Below are 18,294 nucleotides of genomic sequence, written 5' to 3' on the forward strand. Positions count from 1 at the left end.
GGGTGTTTCACACAGACTGTGCTGGAGTTAGATTCTGCCAGACAGTTTCTGACTTTTTATGTTGTCTTTTGGGAAATGGTTTCTTATGTTAAGTCAAGGGGAAGGTATTGTATGCATAGTGTCCTAGCAGTTCTACAAGATGTTTTTTGATGTAGGAATTCCCTCTCTCTTTCTATTGTTTTTCCCTTGTGGTTTATATTTTACATACTTTGTAACTCTGAGGGCAGGAGCTGTCTTGTAAGTCTATCTTGTAAACCACTCTTGGAGCTTTTTTGAAACAGGACAGGGAATAAAATCATCAAATAAATAAATATTTGTAGCTATCCTGCACTGAGAAGAAGTTTAAACTAGATAATTCCCAGTTCCCCGTTCCACTCTGTCATTGTACATGGATGGTATCGGTTGCCAATTAATTCTCTGTGGTAGTAAAACTCCTGTTAAGATTGGTTTGGCATAATTAGTGAAGAAACCAAAAAGAAGGGTATGTACTTACTGGTTCAAGGAGCTCCCGGTGGCACAGTGGGTTTTAAGTGCTGAGCTGCTGAACTTGCTGACCGAAAGGTCGCAGGTTCGAATCTGGAGAGCAGCATGAGCTCCCTCTGTTAGCCCCAGCTTCTGCCAGCCTACCAGTTCGAAAACATGCAAATGTGAGGAGATCAATAACGCTCCAGCAGAAAGGTAATGGCACTCCATGCAGTCATGACCTTGGAGGTGTCTACGGACAATGCTGGCTCTTCAGCTTAGAAATGGAGATGAGCACCACCCTGCAGGGTCAGACTCGACTAGACTTAATGTCAGGGGAAACCTTTACCTACTACTTAGAAACAGAGGATGAGCTCAAAGGCAGAAGAGCTGCAGTTGACCGGATTAAGGAGCACACCCTCTTCATCTTGAATGAAGAAGGAGATTTTCACTTGTGGATTTAGATGGGAACAAGCGGGTAAATGCTTTATATTGGGATGTCTATATTCCAGTTGCATCTGTTTTGTATCTTTTATTTAGAGCTTTAAGAGTGCACTCAAGGCTGTGCCATAACTGAGCAGCCCAGACAGAAAAGTCTTGCAATCAAGTCCTACATAGGCACCTCAATCAAACTTTTGGGACAATATGTATGTGTTAGATTTAATACATAATGTGTTATATTGTTGCTAAAAATATGTGGGGAACATAAATTTCAATTGTGTTTGCAATATTCAATTGCATTTCGATTCCCTGGAATCCAGAAAAGGGCACAATAGCTTCTAGTTGTTTTAGAAAAGTGTGACCCTTTAGCGATCCTAACCTTTTAGATCAGTGCTTCTCGACCTGTTGATCCCCAGATGTTTTGGCCTTCAACTCCCACAAATCCTAACAGCTCGTAAACTGGCTGGGATTTCTGGGAGTTGTAGTCCAAAGCACCTGGGAACCTACAGTTTAAGAACTACTGTTTTAGAGAATTGCATTTATAGCCTTTTAGAGAAGAGCCAAAAACCCATTTGAGTAGAATCTTCTCAAGTTGTATACAACCAAATGTAATTATGCAAGGCAATTTGCTTTAGTGGTTAGACTGAATAACCTGTTGTCGCTGGTCAGTTAGGAAACAGAGAATATGCCAGTGAATAAAAATAGCAGTTCTTCAGAAATATTTTTCAGTGCCCAAAATATATCTACTCTCCCACAAAACAACTTGTTTTATGTTATGCACTTAAGAAACAAAATAAAGTACACTTTGGTAAAATAAATAAATAAATAACATATTTGCTTTACTCACAACCTTCATGTGTTCAGCATACACAGGTACACAAGTTTTCAGTCAGTTACAGATATGTTTGAGATAGTTTCTGTGTGCCATCTGGTCACAACATCTCTCTTAGAATAAACAGCAATCAACTGTTTGTAGGTCTGTGATCTGAGCAGTCCCAAAGTCTAAAAAAGTGGATCACATGGTCTGCAGCCCCTCGCACAACTTTCAGGAAAAAAACATAGAGCAAAGAAAAAAAGCTGCATACTCAGAAAATACACACAATAAGTAAGCAACAGGATTATAGAAAAACAAATTACTAGAGGAGGATTGAAGAAGGTTGTAATTTCCAAGTTGTATGTCAACTTTCTCTGGTCTAGTGTGTGGATAGAGAAGCAGATTGAAAATTTAGATCAACCCCTCAACTACTGATAGCCATTCAGTTCCAGACAGGCATGTAGCCAGGGGGAGTGGGGGGCAAATTCTCATGGTGGTTCATGAAAAGGCCTTACTGGTGCATTATTTAAACTGTTATGTTTATTCATATCATGATCTGATCACCATACTCAATATATCCCATATGCATGGGAGTATTGGGGTAACTATACAGAAGGTTTGCTAGGGTAAACCCTCTTCCACTCAGACAGCCCCCCCCCCGAAACAAACTTAGCCCCCCCTCCCCGAATCGAAATCCTGGCTACGGGCCTGGTTCCAGGTTAGTTGTAATGCTGGAACTATGTACCACACGGAATACCAGGCATTAACCATACAGCCTAGATCATGTATCTGTTCTCTTCTCATGTGTTATTCTATAAGGGATAGAGCTACATCAATAATGGAGCTTTAAATACCCTCCTGAACCTGCATAATAACTTCAACGTCCTTTAGATTAATGCCACCATAAAATAGATTTAAGTATGTTCAATCGAAATTTATTTTGTTCACCACTTCTATTCTGGATAGACCAAGGTGAAATTCAACATTGGACAGTCATCATGAAATCAAAAACAGACACATAATGCCTGATTCGCTTATTATTTTTTGGAGCTTTAAGTGGAAATTATTGATTTTAACACTAATAAAACGTGTTGCCCATTTTCCTGTATCACTAATGCCTATGATGTATTAAAACCTGCAGCTGGAGGAATTTTAAAGAACAAGGTGGCAATTTAATCCCCATCCTCTATATAGAATTGCCTGTGTGGAATTATCTTCATGGTTCTGTGCCGTTCCAAGATACACTTTATGCAGCTGCATAATACACAGCCTTGTGTGTCTCAGGGTTTTTTAGCATATCTCAGCAGCTCACATTGGCTAATCATGTGTGTACATTTTATCAGCGTAAACCTGAGACAGCTCATTCAGGCTGAAACATGAAATGTATCAACCACACTTTGGAAAATGAGCAGACTGATTTATCAGGTATTTCTTTTTTCCACCTCTATCTGGCATTCTAAATATGTGTTCCTCTTTATTAAATAAAGGCACAATCTGCCTACAAGCAAGGAAAGTTGAGGGTATGGTCCAGATCCAGCACTGTTGATAGAGACTGTGAGTCAGAAGAAGTTGTAAGGTAGTAGTGAGGGGCATACAAGGGGCATTCATTAAAGATTTCCCCTGACCCACTTCCTGTGGACTGAGAGCAATGAAACTTGGCACAGTTATTAGTCCTTCTCTACATAGGTGCCACCTAGGGACACACACTTCTCCCATCTTTTTAAGTAACTGAAAACACCTCGCTTGTAGAATTTGACAGGTTGCTCCAAAAGCCACGTAATGACTTTGGAAATCAGAGTCTCATCATCTGAAAAATGCTTGCCCTTCAAAGATAACTTCATTGTTGGAAAGAGGTGAAAGTCCAATGGTGCGAGGTTGGGTGAATAAGGGGGATGTGGTAGAATTTCAAAGTCACAGGAACATGCTTCCATTTGGGCAACATGCGAGTTGTAAAGTGGTCTTGGAGAAGGCGGACACCTTTGGTGAGCATGCCACATCTCTTGGTTTTGATGGCATCCTGCATTTTCTGCAGCAGTGAAGCATAGTATGCCCCAGTGATCATGGTAGCCTTTGTTAGGAAATCCATCAATACTACTCTGAGCTGGTCCCAAAATACTGTGAGCATGGCCTTGCCTGCCGAGAGTTGGGCAGCGAGTCGTGATGCTTCTATTGCATAGACTGAACTTTTGTCTCAGGATCATAGTGATGGACACAGCTGTGTCCTGTGTGATCAGTCTCTGAAAAAGCCTTCCTGGTTTCCATGACACATTGTCAATAGAACCTGAGAGCATTTGACTCGTTCCTGCTTCTGGAAAGGTATGAGCAGCTGGGGGGACCCAGCGAGCAGATGCATGTGAAGATGGTTTTGGATGATTTTTTTCCATGGATCCCACACTAATCTTGACATTTTGGGCTAGGTGGCAAATGGTTATATAGCGATTTTCCAAAATGGCAACCGCCACTTGCTGGATTTTGTGTTCATCAATATCAGAGTGGTGTCGCTCTGGAATTGGAGCTGTTTGCCCTGAAGTCCGACCAGATTTGAAATGACGATGCCAGTTTTTGACTACATCATATGATGGGGAATCATCACCACAAACCTCTTTCATCTCATCGAACATCTCTTTTGGTGTGAAGCTTTTCAAGGAAAGGAACGATGACTGCTCTGTATTCCACTGGGTCCATTATCAAACCTCACACCACTTCAGCACCTGTAAAATCAAGACATCCATTCTGAGTTGTTAATTGGCACGTAACCTATAGAGATTTATATTATTACACATGGGCACTTTCAGCATCCTGTGCTAAATAGAAGTGGGTCAGGTGAAATCTTTAATGAACGCCCCTTGTAGCTCCTGAATTTGTGTGTGAGAGAAGGCTTCTGTTCCTCCATAAAAATGTGTTGATTCCCAAATTGCTAGACGCAGACACCGAAAATCAATCATGCTAGCACTCTTCTATTTGCGATGTTCTTACTCCCTTGGTAACTGCCTGGTACTTTTCTTTAGGTACCTAAACTGTATTTCTAAATGCTGATATTTTAAATTATTGCAGCACTAGAAATTTGGAGGTTGACGGGAAACTACAGGAGGGCAGAATTCTTATTTGGGTCTCAATGCCCTAATTTCATCCATGGTTACACCCTTATGACGGTGGGATATTGGAAAAGGAAATTGTGTGCCTCACAATCATCCCTGCATCCCCAAAGCTAGTCTGGGCATTTTTAGACATGTCTGCATTGAAGAAACACTCAACTACCAGTCCAGTTCTGTTCATTCAGCAATTAAAACATTTATATCCTGCCCAATATCAATAAAATCAGTTTCAAGATGGTTTAAAATAAAAGGCTACAAGCATGCTATTAATAAATTAATGCACAAAACTGGGCATGTTAAAAGTAATTAAAGCTTTACTACACACCAAAGTTGTTCCTTGATCATGGAATGAAAAGGGATGTCATCTTGTTCTTTGCCTCAGGCAACAAAATGTGTGGGATTGCCCCTGGCATAATCCATTCTCACCTCCATTACTACTCAAGCACACAGGTATATTGCTGGGGAGGCAGGGAAAATCCCCTTAAGGCATAATGGAATGCTTTCTTTACATACTCCTGTTGATCTAGCTACATAATTCCAGATGCTCTGCAATATGCTTCCGCCATGACGTACAGCTGAGATGAGAAAAGCCCATCCCTTACGCTGTGCAAGGTCCTTAGGAAACCCCCTATTGGATGTTCCACTTTGGGGCATAAGGGGCAATTTCGTTATGGGGGGACTGGGTTATTTTAAGGTACATCTACACAGAATTAATTCTGTTTGACACCGCTATAGTTTGGATTTGTTGTTTTACAAGGCTCTCAGGCTTATCTCCCAAAGAATGCTAAAGCCTCACCAAACTACAACTCCCAGGGTTACAGAGCATCTAGCCCCTGGGCAACATCCTTGCAGACGGCCAATTCTCTCACACCAGGAGTCACTCCTGACACGACAAAAAAAGAAGAAGAAGAAGAAGAGAGCATCTCGCCATGACAGTAATAGTGGTGTCAAACTGCATTATTTCTACAGTGTAGATCAGGCATGGGCAAACTCCTACTGGCTGTTAGGAATTGTGGGAGTTGAAGTCCAAAATACCTGGAGGGCCAAAGTTTGTCCATGCCTGGTGTAGATGTACCCTTAAGTCCAGAAAAGACTTTGTTCAACAGGAAGCCACTTAAGATCCCATCCACCCAAAAAGTGACAAACAGATATTTAACTTTCAATATAATACGATGCAGTTTGTTAACTCTGATTTTTTTAGAGGCAAATCCTGCCTTTGTGTCCTTCCTAAATCTATGCAGTTGGAAGAAGCGGAACCAGTCTTTTATCCCAAATTCTTCTTAACCCTTAAGTGTCCATTGCCCTTTCTCTTTGACCAAATATTCCTTGTACATTCCAGATTCAGTGTGTGTAGCTGGACTCTCCACTGCTTCCAGTGGATGCAACCATAAGGAGTTTTCTGTTGTTGTTTTGGCTCTATCTCCTTCTTGTACCTTTTTCCATGTTGCTAAAAGACTGGCTCTTATTATATGTCCATTAAATTCTTTATTCACCCTGTCCTTTTCATCCCATAGATAGGCCATATCTTAAATTATGGCCCTTTAACTAAAGCAATTCCTTATTATTCAGTTTGTTGATAGGAAAAGGGAGTCATTTTTTAACTGTGCCATTGTGTCCAGAAATATTGGATTTTTTCCCCAAGCGTTCCTACCTTAGGCTTGTTCATTTGTGTTAATGAACAAGCCCAAATTTATAGAATTATGATCACTAGATTGCTCATTTAAAACTTTCTGATAACTATAGCTGTTTTTCCCCATATTGTGGAAGAAATATTCACCAAATGGAAGAAAAAGCAGCACATGAAATGGCTCAGGACTGAAGACAACAACAATTTGTAAATAACAATCTAATCCCCTTGCCCTGTGTGAAATTGCAAGAAATTAGTTTGCTGTTTTCTTTCAGTAGAAATAAATGGCTCTCAATTTAATTGGGTATAATTGAAATAGATCAATTAAATTACTCATTTAATCCGCTAATTGTATATTAAAACTTTGATGTTTGGCCATGTTATAACTAGTATTCTTTCACAAACACCTCTGAGCCCTGGTGACAGTGTTGTCTATAAACTTGTTGGGTGTCATGCAAGATCTAACACTGAACATTGCCAGTGTGTTCTATGTGTAGGATTTAAAGTCAGGAGGTGAGTAATTATTTGTCCCCATTACCCATTGCAGTATCTATGCATCCTCCAAACCACATCAGAGACAGGTTTCAGCAGGGCAAAAGAAGCAATTGTAGGGAAAGGTTTTTCTTTCGACTGGCTAAGCCCCAGCAGTGGTTCTCAACCTGGGGTCCCCAGATGTTTTTGGCCTACAACTCCCAGAAATCCCAGCCAGTTTACCAGCTGTTAGGATTTCTGGGAGTTGAAGGCCAAAAACATCTGGGGACCCCAGGTTGAGAACCACTGGGCTAAGGGGTTATGGGGTCCCGTCTACACTGCCACATAATACAGTTTCCGATCCCAAATTATCTTCTTTGAACTGAATTATATGGCAGTGTGGACTCATATAATTCAGTCATAGAAGATAATCTGGGATCAGATACTGGATTTTATGGCAGTGTAGATCCAGTCCAAAAAGTCACCTTTTCCCATTCTTGGAAGTTCTACCCTGCAGCATTTGGGGAAAGGTGACCAAGGTCAGATCCTGTCTGTGTGTGTGTGTGCCTTCAAGTCAACTGTTGGCTTATGGTGACCCCATAAATCCATAGGGCTTTTTTAAAAACAAGGAAGACTCAGAAGTGGTTTTGCCAGCTCCTTCCTCTGAAATACAAAATTACTATGTACTCCCACTCAGGTGCTAACCAGGTCTGACTTCTAAGGTCAGAGATGATCTGGTGCCTTTAGGATTTTTATTTCTCTGGGTGATAATCAAAGCTTCATGAGTTGCCCAGGACATTTTGCTATCCGAGGTAGAACAGAAAGTGCACATCCACGTCGTTGTGAATAGTACCTAATGATAGTTATGTTCACATAGGAGCTGGAACATAATAAAGAATCATAGAGTTGGAAGAAACTCCAAGGGACATGCAGTCCAAATTCCTACCATGCAGGAAAACATAAATAAAACTCTCCCTACCGATGGCCAGCTACTTGAAAACCTCCAGAGAAAGAGACCACACCACACTCTAAGGCAACACATCTCTTACAATCAGGAACTTTTTCCTAATGTTTAGGAGGAATTTTGTTTTGCCCTTGCCTTCTTCTGCGATGGTATGGGTGATAATGCAGTAGGCTTCCATGGCCAAACAAGAATGCAAACCTAGTACTCAAACCACTATCCCATGATGGGTCCCAGGGATTCAAAAACTGGGCCCTGGCCTCCCATCACTCACCACTGCATTCTCCTCTGCTATATAAAGCATTGTTCAGAGATCGAAAACGCAAACACAATTCCACTGAGGTAGAAACCCATATTTGCAGAGCCAGAGGTAAAGTAAATGGATAGCATTAGGGTGCAAATAGTAATTTTGAAATGCTCATATGTCTACAATATTTGTGCATTACAGACTTCAAACATTTCACCATCTGGAGAAAGGGTGCATTTTAAGCCTGGTGTGTAAATAGGTAGATATGACAGTATTGCTGAGCAGATGGTTTTTTGATGTGGGTGTTAATTTACATGCTGAAAGTTACCAACCAGTCCTTTTGAAGGTCAGCAGACCTGTAGTTACCTGAGAGGTAGCAATTAAAAACATTTTTCCCAGAGGAAATCTGACAGTTTAATGAAGGGCAAAGCATTTTCTCCAAGTGTGGGGTCAGAGATACTTCAGAAAGTGTCACACCTTCCAGTTTTATAAATACATCTCTGAATAAATTAGACGTAATATTGTTGTATAAATATAATTTATGTGACTCAATGTTGACTTTAAATTCTCAAACTGCACCACTTTCTGTTAGTCTAATAGTCTTGTACATAGCAGTCTTGAGAATGTTTTTACTTCAATGGCAGTGTTTCTCAACCTTCCTAATGCCGCAACCCCTTATTACAGTTCCTGGGTGGCCCATGAGGTCTCTTCCAATTCCAATTCTATAATTCTATGAAACTGGATCTGGCCATGGCGGCCTTAGTTACATCCCGCCTGGATTACTGAGAGAAAAAATTGGGTATAAATAAACACCATAATGTGTTGTCGAAGGCTTTCATGGCTGGAATCACTGAGATGCTGTAAGTTTTCCGGGCAGTTTGGCCATGTTCCAGAAGCATTCTCTCCTAATGTTTCACCCACATTTGTGACAAGCATCCTCAGGGGTTGTGAGGTCTGTTGGAAACTAGGCAAGTTTCATCATCATCATACACATACACACCTTTGTCTGAATTCAAAATTCTTATTTGTATACCTCAACTCACAGAACACTGAGAAAATACACATGATTTTTACTGGTCCCCCTTTTTTTCCTATGGCCACAGAAACTCTGCTCTAGCGGGTTCAAAGTCCTCTAGAACAGGAGTCCCCAAGCTAAGGCCATTCAAGGTCATTTCCACAGTTTCCGCTCTAAACTATGTCTGAAACAACTTGAAAGCACACAATAACAAAAATTCAGGTAAGTTTAGGTTGGTTAAAATTGTTCTTCTCTTTAAATACTGATTTTTTTCCCTTCCATTTTTGCACTACAAATAAGATATGTGCAATGTGCATAGGAATTTGTTTATGGGTTTTTTTAAAAAACTATAATCTGGCTCCTGAACAGTCTGAGAGACCGTGAACTGGCTCTCCGCTCAAAAGGTTTGAGGGCCCCTGATCTAGAAAAATATTTCTATTTAGTTTTATTTTATTTTATTTGTATTCTACTTTTCTCCCAATATATGGACTCAAGGTAGCTTACAATAAAACTCAAGTGATCTAACAAATCATGGAAGTTTCTACAGCAGAAAAGGGGAACCAGCACATATGTGCACACTGTTAGTAACACTTTTTTCTGTCATCAGAAAGGGACCCCTCTTGACCCAATATATTAAGAAGTAAATAATAATAATAATAATAATAATAATAATAAAATAAAACTTTATTTATACCCCGCCACCATCTCCCCAAGGGGACTCGGGCAGCTTACATGAGGCCAAGCCCAGCAGTACAACAATGCAAATACACAACATAAGAATACAAGTGTGTGTGTGTGTGTGTGTATATATATTCCCATGACATTAAGTATAGTCGTGTCACTGGGGAGTAGTGCTCATCTCCATTTCTAAGCCAGAGCTGGTGTTGTCCATAGACACCTCCAAAGTCATGTGGTCAGCATGACAGCATGGAGCGCTATTACCTTCCCACCAAGGTGGTACCTATTAATCTACTCACATTTGCATGTTTCAAGTTGCTAGGTTAGCAATAGCTGGGTCTAACAATGGGAGCCTATCCCACTCTCTAGATTCAAACTGTCAAGCTTTCAGTCAGAAAGTTCAGCAGTTCTGCGGTTTAACCCGCTGTGCCACCAGGGGTCCCAATATATTAGAAATCATTAAAAATGCAAGACAAGTAGCTAAACACCATAACATCTAAATTATGGCATACATCTGATTAAACACATCCATAGCCAAGAAGAATCCTGTCCAGCATCTTGGAGTGTGGTTTATCTTGGCACTGAAGAGTGGCTAAGTATGTATCCACTTCAAATAATTGGTTGTTGAACTCTGTTTTCAGTGTTCACTACTGACTCTAAACATTATGCAAAATAATGAGCTAGAGTAGTTTAGTCTCATTTAAAAAATCAAATCTTAATTGGGAAAATAATCTGGCGATCTATATTTAATCTTTATGTTGATGGCAGGCAATTGAAATGTCTACTAAGGGAATGTACTGTTCAAACCAATAAGAAAATAAATTCTATTCAACAGGAACTGTTCTTACTAGCTTATTAACCTCTATGTGTATCTCTTTCTTCTTGTGGAAAGATTTTTCTGCTCATGAAAATCCTGTTTCAAGTCTAATAGACAAGACTTATCCATGGTCCTAACTTGTGCTCCACGATGAGTAGTGATACGAAGGGCCATGTTCCAGAAGCATTCTCTCCTGACGGTTCACTCACATCTATGACAGGCATCCTCAGAGTTGTGAGGTATGTTGGAAACTAGGCAAGTGAGGTTTATATATCTGGAATGTCCAGGGTGAGAGAAAGAACTCTTGTCTGCTTGAGGCAAGTGTGAATGTTGCAATTGGCCACCTTGATTAGCATTAAAAAAAACTCCAAAATCAGGATAGTAAACAAAGAGGAACACTAAAAAAACGGGAATTTGTGACATGAAACAACCAGGGCCAGCTAACACCTCTCAACAAAGGATTCCCCAGGCAGGAAGCAGCCAGGCTTTGAAGTTGCAAGGCCATTCAGTGCTAATCAAGGTGACCAGTTGCTTTAACCTGCTTATGTGAATATGACTTGTAGCTTGTCCTGAGATTTTGTGACATAGAGCAGGATAGGATATTAAACTGGGGGAGGGGGGGTTACTATGCAAATCCATTATTTGTGAAGTAGCAACCTCAGTAGAAACTACTGAGAGGAATGGTGATCATGTATCTATTTGTATGAACAATACCTGTGCTAAGTTAAGTCATCCAAGTTATTATTTTATCAGTACAATCACACACTTATATCAAATTACAGAAATTAGTTGGATATTGCTACAATTTTCTATAGTTCAAATTAAATAGGTTTACAAAGCTGCTTTTTCATTTAAGGTTTTCAAAAAAGTAGTAAAATATTTTTCAGCATAGAGTCTGAAGTATCCTCAAAAAGGAAGAAAGTTCTTTAATGACAGAATGGAACAAGAGTTTTCAGTTACTATTTCAATTGTTCTCAAAAGCAGGATCCAGGCCCTTTCCTCTATTCTGAGGCAGTGCAGCCCTGTGAGTGGAAGCTAAAAATGTGTCACCTGACAGTTCTGAACACTTACTTTATTGATTTAATCCATTTAAACCCTGCCACTCCATCAAAATTTCAAGCATCCTGGGATGGGGAAAATATGTCACAGCACTTCTAAAACAACTAAACAAACTTCACATCAAAATGGAAAAACAGTGGTTATGAAAGAAACACTGCATAAAACACCAATAAAAATGATTAAAAAAAACCAAACTATTCTTATTTACTCGAGTCTAATGCACCATTGAATCTAACGTGCATCTTAATTTCAAAACCCTGAAACCCAAAGAAGTATTTACTGGCAGATGTAATGCACAGTGGCAAAAAGGGATTAAAACACCATTATGTTATGGCAATGTAATCTGATATGATGCCACAAGAATGCGAATGTATATTATTGTTGTTTTATACTGCTTATTTTATCATATTTTATACTTATTGTTGATGTATATGGATTGTTGTTTACATTATTTTAATATGTTGTAAGCCACTTTGGGTCTCATGAGGGAAAAAACAGGATATAAATAAAGACGTTATTATTATTATTATTATTATTAAGTCCCCTCTTTGTCATTTTGCCAAAAAAAGGTGTGCATTACAGTTGCTGCCTGTTTGGAACGCCTTTAAAAATAAAAGGCACAAATGGAGGGCGAAAGGGAGAAATGTGCACATCAAGCAAACACTTGCCGGGACAACCTTCCATCTGGAAATATATGTTTTCACGGTGAAAAACCATGCAGATCCAGAATAGGTCTCTACAATCACTTGTTGATTAATCGCCAAGACTCTATCCCTGGAAGACAATCATATTCGGCCACAAGGTATCGCCTATGATGATGATGAGGCAATGGTGAGAGCTGAAGTCAAAGAACATGTGAAGGGCCACATGTTTCCCTTCCCTGGGATGCACAAACATTGCATTTGGGGGAACTTCTTTATTTCATGGGTGTTCTTTTACACTGCTTCTTCTTCTGTTGATTAACCATTATCCATAAAGACAGTATTTCTCAACCTGGGAGTCGGGACCCCTGGAGGGGTTGCGAGGGGGTATCAGAGGGGCCACCAAATACCAGCAAAAAACACAGTATTTTCTGTTGGTCATGAGTGTTCTGTGTGGGAAGTCTGGCCCAATTATGTTGTTGTTGGAGCTTAGAATGCTATTTGATTGTAGGTGAACTATAAATCCCAGCAACTACAACTCCAAAATGTCAAGTCTATTTTCCCCAAACTCCAACAGTATTCACATTTGGACATATTGAGTATTCATGCCAAGTGTGCTCCAGATCCATCATTGTTTGAGTCCACAGTGCTCTCTGGATGTAGGTGAACTACAACTCCAAAACTCAAGGTCAATGCCCACCAAACCCTTCCATTAATTTCTCTTGGTCATGGGGGTTCTGTGTGCCAAGTTTGGTTGAATTCCATTGTTGGTGGAGTTCAGAATGTTCTTTGGTTGTAGGTGAACTTTAAACCCCAGCAACTACAACTCCCAAATGACAAAATCAACTCCCAACCCCACCAGTATTCAAATTTGGACATATTGGGTATTTGTGCCAAATTTGGTTCAGTGAATGAAAATACATCCTGCATATCAGATATTTACATGACGATTCATAACAACAGCAAAATTACAAAATTTAAAAATTAGCAACGAAAATATTTTATGGTTGGGGTTACCACAACATGAGGAACTGTATTAAGGGGTTGTGGCATTAGGAAGGATGAGAACTACTGCATAAAGTAGACTACTAGAAAATTATTGAGACATTGAAAGTTTCTCATATTTTAAAATGCTAATTAATTTGGCTATATATTTTCCTTTCAAATAAAACATTTAAATGGAAAATTATTATTTTGTGGTGTATTGTAGTTGATATTTCCATATGGTGAAAGGACCTGTTATTTGTTCCGGCAACATTATAACATGGCCGGTTTTGCCAAATTTGCCTGCTTCTTGATGTAGATCTTTGTTGGTCTACACAAAGAGTTACACCTCATACATCTCTGTCTGTTCCGTCCTTTGGATATAACTTCACATTCTTTCAATTCTCACTGTGACATCTAGGTTGCAGTTTTTGTGTTCACCTTTGTACTTTGCCAGTGTGAAGTTCTGCTTGCAATTGCCATAGCAACCCTTTCTTCATCCAGAAGCATTACTTAATGAGAGAAAATCTTCCCAGTCGTCCGACGGTTGTGCATACTCTGGTGAGGGAAATTGGATGTGGGCCATCACTTTGGAACGTTTTGTATCTTGCCGCTGCTCTCTTTTAAAACATCTGAGGGGGAAAAACCCGTTAAAGTAATTGGAGCTGTAGCCACGTAAATGAAGGGGATGCTTAGACTAGCTGAGAGAAAAATAGCATTTTTCCTAGCAATACAAGATTTTTCAGGGCGAGTAATGGGAAAATCTGTCAACCCAGCAACAAAAGCACATCTTTGATAATGGAGCCTCTGTAAGAAGTGAATAACAACTATGCATTTCGTGAATAGCTTATTTGAGCTAAAAATGGAGGAAAAGGGGCAACGGAAAGTCTGAAGGCATCACTGAATTGTGCTTTTTTATATATAAAAAAAGCAATCTTATTTTTAAAAGGGAAAGGATCATGATCATGTTTTGCATGGGTATATGTTCTTTTATTATGGTTCAAATAATTACTAAAACTCTGCTAGAAAGATTAGATGAAAAGGGAAACATTATATATGGCCCAATGCATAAAAGTCCAGGAAGTATTACCCAGAGTTTAGTAAAGGATTTAGATCTTCATAAGTGGACGTATCTCTAGGGAAAACAGAATGGCACATTTCTGCAATGTCTATAATCGGTAAGGAGTAACTGTAACATTACTATGAACTGGCACAGGCTTTAAAATCTGTCGGGGAGGCCCTCCTCTTGGTCCCACCTCCGTCTCAAGCGCAGTTGGTGGGGACGAGAGAGAGAGCCTTCTCGGTGGTGGCCCCCCAACTTTGGAATGCCAGCCCCCACCCTCCAAACCTTCCACACATAATTAAAGACCTGGCTTTCCCAATAAATCTTCAACCATGTTTAGACTAATAATATATGTGAGGACATTTAGATTCTTTATTACCACTTTATACTTCTGAGATCAAATACTGTTGTTTTATCTACAGCAATTGCTGTATTTTATTGTGTCAGGAGTGACTTGAAAACTGCAAGTCACTTCTGGTGTGAGAGTATTGGCCGCCTGCAAGGATGTTGCCCAGGGGACGCCCGGATGTTTTGATGTTTTACCATCTGTATGGGGAGCTGGAGCTGAATGAGGGAGTTTATCCGCACTCTCCCTGGATTCAGACCTCCAACCTGTCGGTCTTCAGTCCCGGTGGCACAAGGGTTTAACCCATTGCGCCACTGGGTGCTCCATATGGTTAGTGTGAATAAGAGATGATGAATTATGGCTGACCTATGGTTGAGCAGTAAAAATATATATAGATTTTTGTTACAGTAAGTCGTAACAGGATCAAGTGGTGTGTGCGTGTGTGAAAGAAAACCTGATACTGCTGGTCATTGTGTGCAGCTGCTAATGTAGGTCAGCAAGTAAGTTTGGACCACACCCGGTGGGGTATAACTGTATGTGTTTTAGAATACAGTTTAGCTTTTGCTCTGAGGAGCCTTTGCTCAGGCATTTTGCTCAACCATTTGTATTGCTCTCTCATTTGGAGGAAGTTGAAGAAGCCTTATTCTGTATTGCTTACTAGGACTATGTAAGTTTGTTGCACTGTTTGTTTTATTTGCAACACTGCAAGTTTATGTTTTAACTCTGTTGATAAGAGTAAAGTTTTTTCTGTTCATTTTCCTCTTGCCTGTGTGCAATGTTATTGTGTCTTCTGCACTGGACCTGACTGAAACCCACTTGAGTGCAACAATTTACATATTCACGTCTGCTTCATATTCATGCTTACAATAATGACACTACTTCCACCATTGCAAAAGGCTTCTTTAAAAACAGTTATCTACAATTTTAATTCCAAGGTTCCCAAAGTAAATGGCTACCAAGCTATACAATGGCTTCTTTAAAGGTTTTTTTAGTTCCTCAAAAAGTGACTTTAAAAAGTTGCTCTTACTTTAAAAAAGGAACCTGGACCTTATGAGCCACAGGCCTTATTCAAAACACAGCCTCCTATCCACATCAATACCTTAACATCTATAACGAAGCAAGAAATAGCAGCATGACTATACACTGAAAGGATGAGATATTTTTGAGATCAGGTGTCAACAGCAGGCTGCTGATAGCCAGCAGTATCTCTGCTTTCCATCTCAATCCAAGGAAGCTGTGAATGATCCAAACCAGTGCCTGTAGGCAGTGATTGACTGCATGAGGGTGAACAAGTTGAAACTCCATCCAGACAAGACAGCAGTGCTTCCAGTTAATTAAAAGGCAGAACAGCCTCCAGAATTCAACCTGTGTTGGATGGGGTCAGGGCTTTATCACACACACCTTATTCCCCTACAGTTGCTTTATAGTTGATAGTAGATACATATGGTATGGAACAACCTCGATATTGCATCTCACTTTATTTTGCCTTATTAGCACAATTTTGCCAATTTGTGGTCTTGTTATCAATCTTCATGCCCTCATAACTTCACCTTCCTACATACTGCTGTTTGGGTTTTTAATTTTTTTAGTGCAATTACACAATTCCAGGATTTAACCCTTCTTGACAAATATTAATGTAAAATATAAAATAAAAGGAAAAAGTAGGCTTGGGAAGAGTGAGGGAAGGTAGTGGGGAGAGAGAGTCTTGCCCCCTGATGCCCCTTGATTGTTGGCATGCCAGCTCAGAAGTGGAAGGGATGCATTGCACCAAGATAAGTGATGGGAACATTGTGGGACTGGGAGCTATAAAAGGGTTTTTATCTCTTAATAGCTAGGAACAGAAGAGTCATGGGGAGGAAGCAGATTGTTGGGGGTGCACATAGAGACCATCATCTTTGGTCTAGCTGCAATGCCAGTTTGCCTGCCTCGTACAATACTAATACTACTACTACTACTACTAATAATAATAATAATAACTTTATTTATACCCCGCTACCATCTCCTCAAGGGACTCGGTGCAGCTTACATGAGGCCAAGCCCACAGTACATCAATAAACAAAGGCAATAACAAAATAATCAATGCAAAAAAGTTAATATAAATATCATAAACAAAAAATAAACAATAACAATAACACACAAGCATTTAAAAACTAAAGTCCTTAGATTCACCATGAAGACAGAAATTTGTAGTTTGAGTGTACAGGCAGTCCCCAAGTTATGAACAAGATAGGTTCTCTAGGTATGTTCTTAGGTTGAATTTGTTTGTAAGTCAAGACAGGTATATTTTTAAGTGTAACTCCAGTCACACACACACATACACAAAAGCTTTGGATAGCATAGGAAAGGGTTAACACCCTGTGGTATTTGTTTTGCTGTCTGTGCCCCAGTTCAGAAGATATCACCTCACTTTCTGTCCCTGTGATCATTGGATTTTGAAATATCTAGCTTGTTGTGGAAACAAGGATTGATGAGCTTCAGTTGAGACACCTTTTCCCCATGATAACTTCTTCAGGAGCTTATTTCCCATCTGAGGGATAGATTCCTCTCACCTCCTGTTGTATCACCCCTGTTTTTAAGTACCTGTACTGCCTGTACTCTTAGATTCAGCCCTGATCCTGGATATTCAGGGTTCTGGAGTGACCAGTGATGCATTTATGCAGTGCAACAGATGCAGATGTTCTTTGGGATGTCTGGCCTAAGCTATGGTGACATATAACTTAGCTGTATACACCCTGATTGGATTTTTGTAATGCACTTTCCATTGGGCTGCATTTTTAAAATGTTTGGAAATTTTTGGCTGGATGGCCATCTGTCAGGGGTGCTTTTCCTGCTTCTTGGCAGGCGGTTGGACTGGATGGCCCACAAGGTCTTTCCCAACTCTGTGATTCAATGATTTTATGAATTATTATTATTGTTATTATTATTATTATTATTATTATTATTATTATTATTTCTAGATCTCCCTCTCTCCCCAAAGGGTTTACATACATGTAAAAGGCAAACTTCCAATGCCCAGGAAGCTAGAATGGTTCCTTTTTGGTGGCAGATAAAGACCTTTCACTTCCAGCAAATCTTTGGAAATTGACTTTTAACAAGAGAGGTGCTTTTCATTGTCCAGTCTTCAGTATATATCTTTATATAAATAATACATGCATGTGTATATGTGTGCACACTGGAATAGGAATGAACAGCAGATAAATAATTATGGCCTCTAGCTATCCAATTAAAAAGGTATCACTCAAGGTGTTATACTGTTTTATTCTAGGACAAATATGTGTCATGTAGTTACACTGGAGCTGCCCAACTGATTCTACATTTCATGCTATGACCTTGAGCTCATCCATTGCATAAGATCACTTATCTCCCCATCTACCAAGTCAAAAGTGAGAGACAGGGTTGTGTGGGCAATTACAAAATGATTGCCTGTTCAAGGGAGCACACTTATGCATCTGCTGATAAAGCACAACTGTTTGCACATTTTTTTGCCCTAGCAAGACTCTGGCATAGATAGCTTTGTATATTAGCCATGCCTGACTGCTGATATAAACACAACCATCAAAAACCATCAATTTA

This window comes from Anolis sagrei, chromosome 3 (assembly GCF_037176765.1).
Source record: "Anolis sagrei isolate rAnoSag1 chromosome 3, rAnoSag1.mat, whole genome shotgun sequence".
Taxonomy (NCBI): Eukaryota; Metazoa; Chordata; class Lepidosauria; order Squamata; family Dactyloidae; genus Anolis; species Anolis sagrei.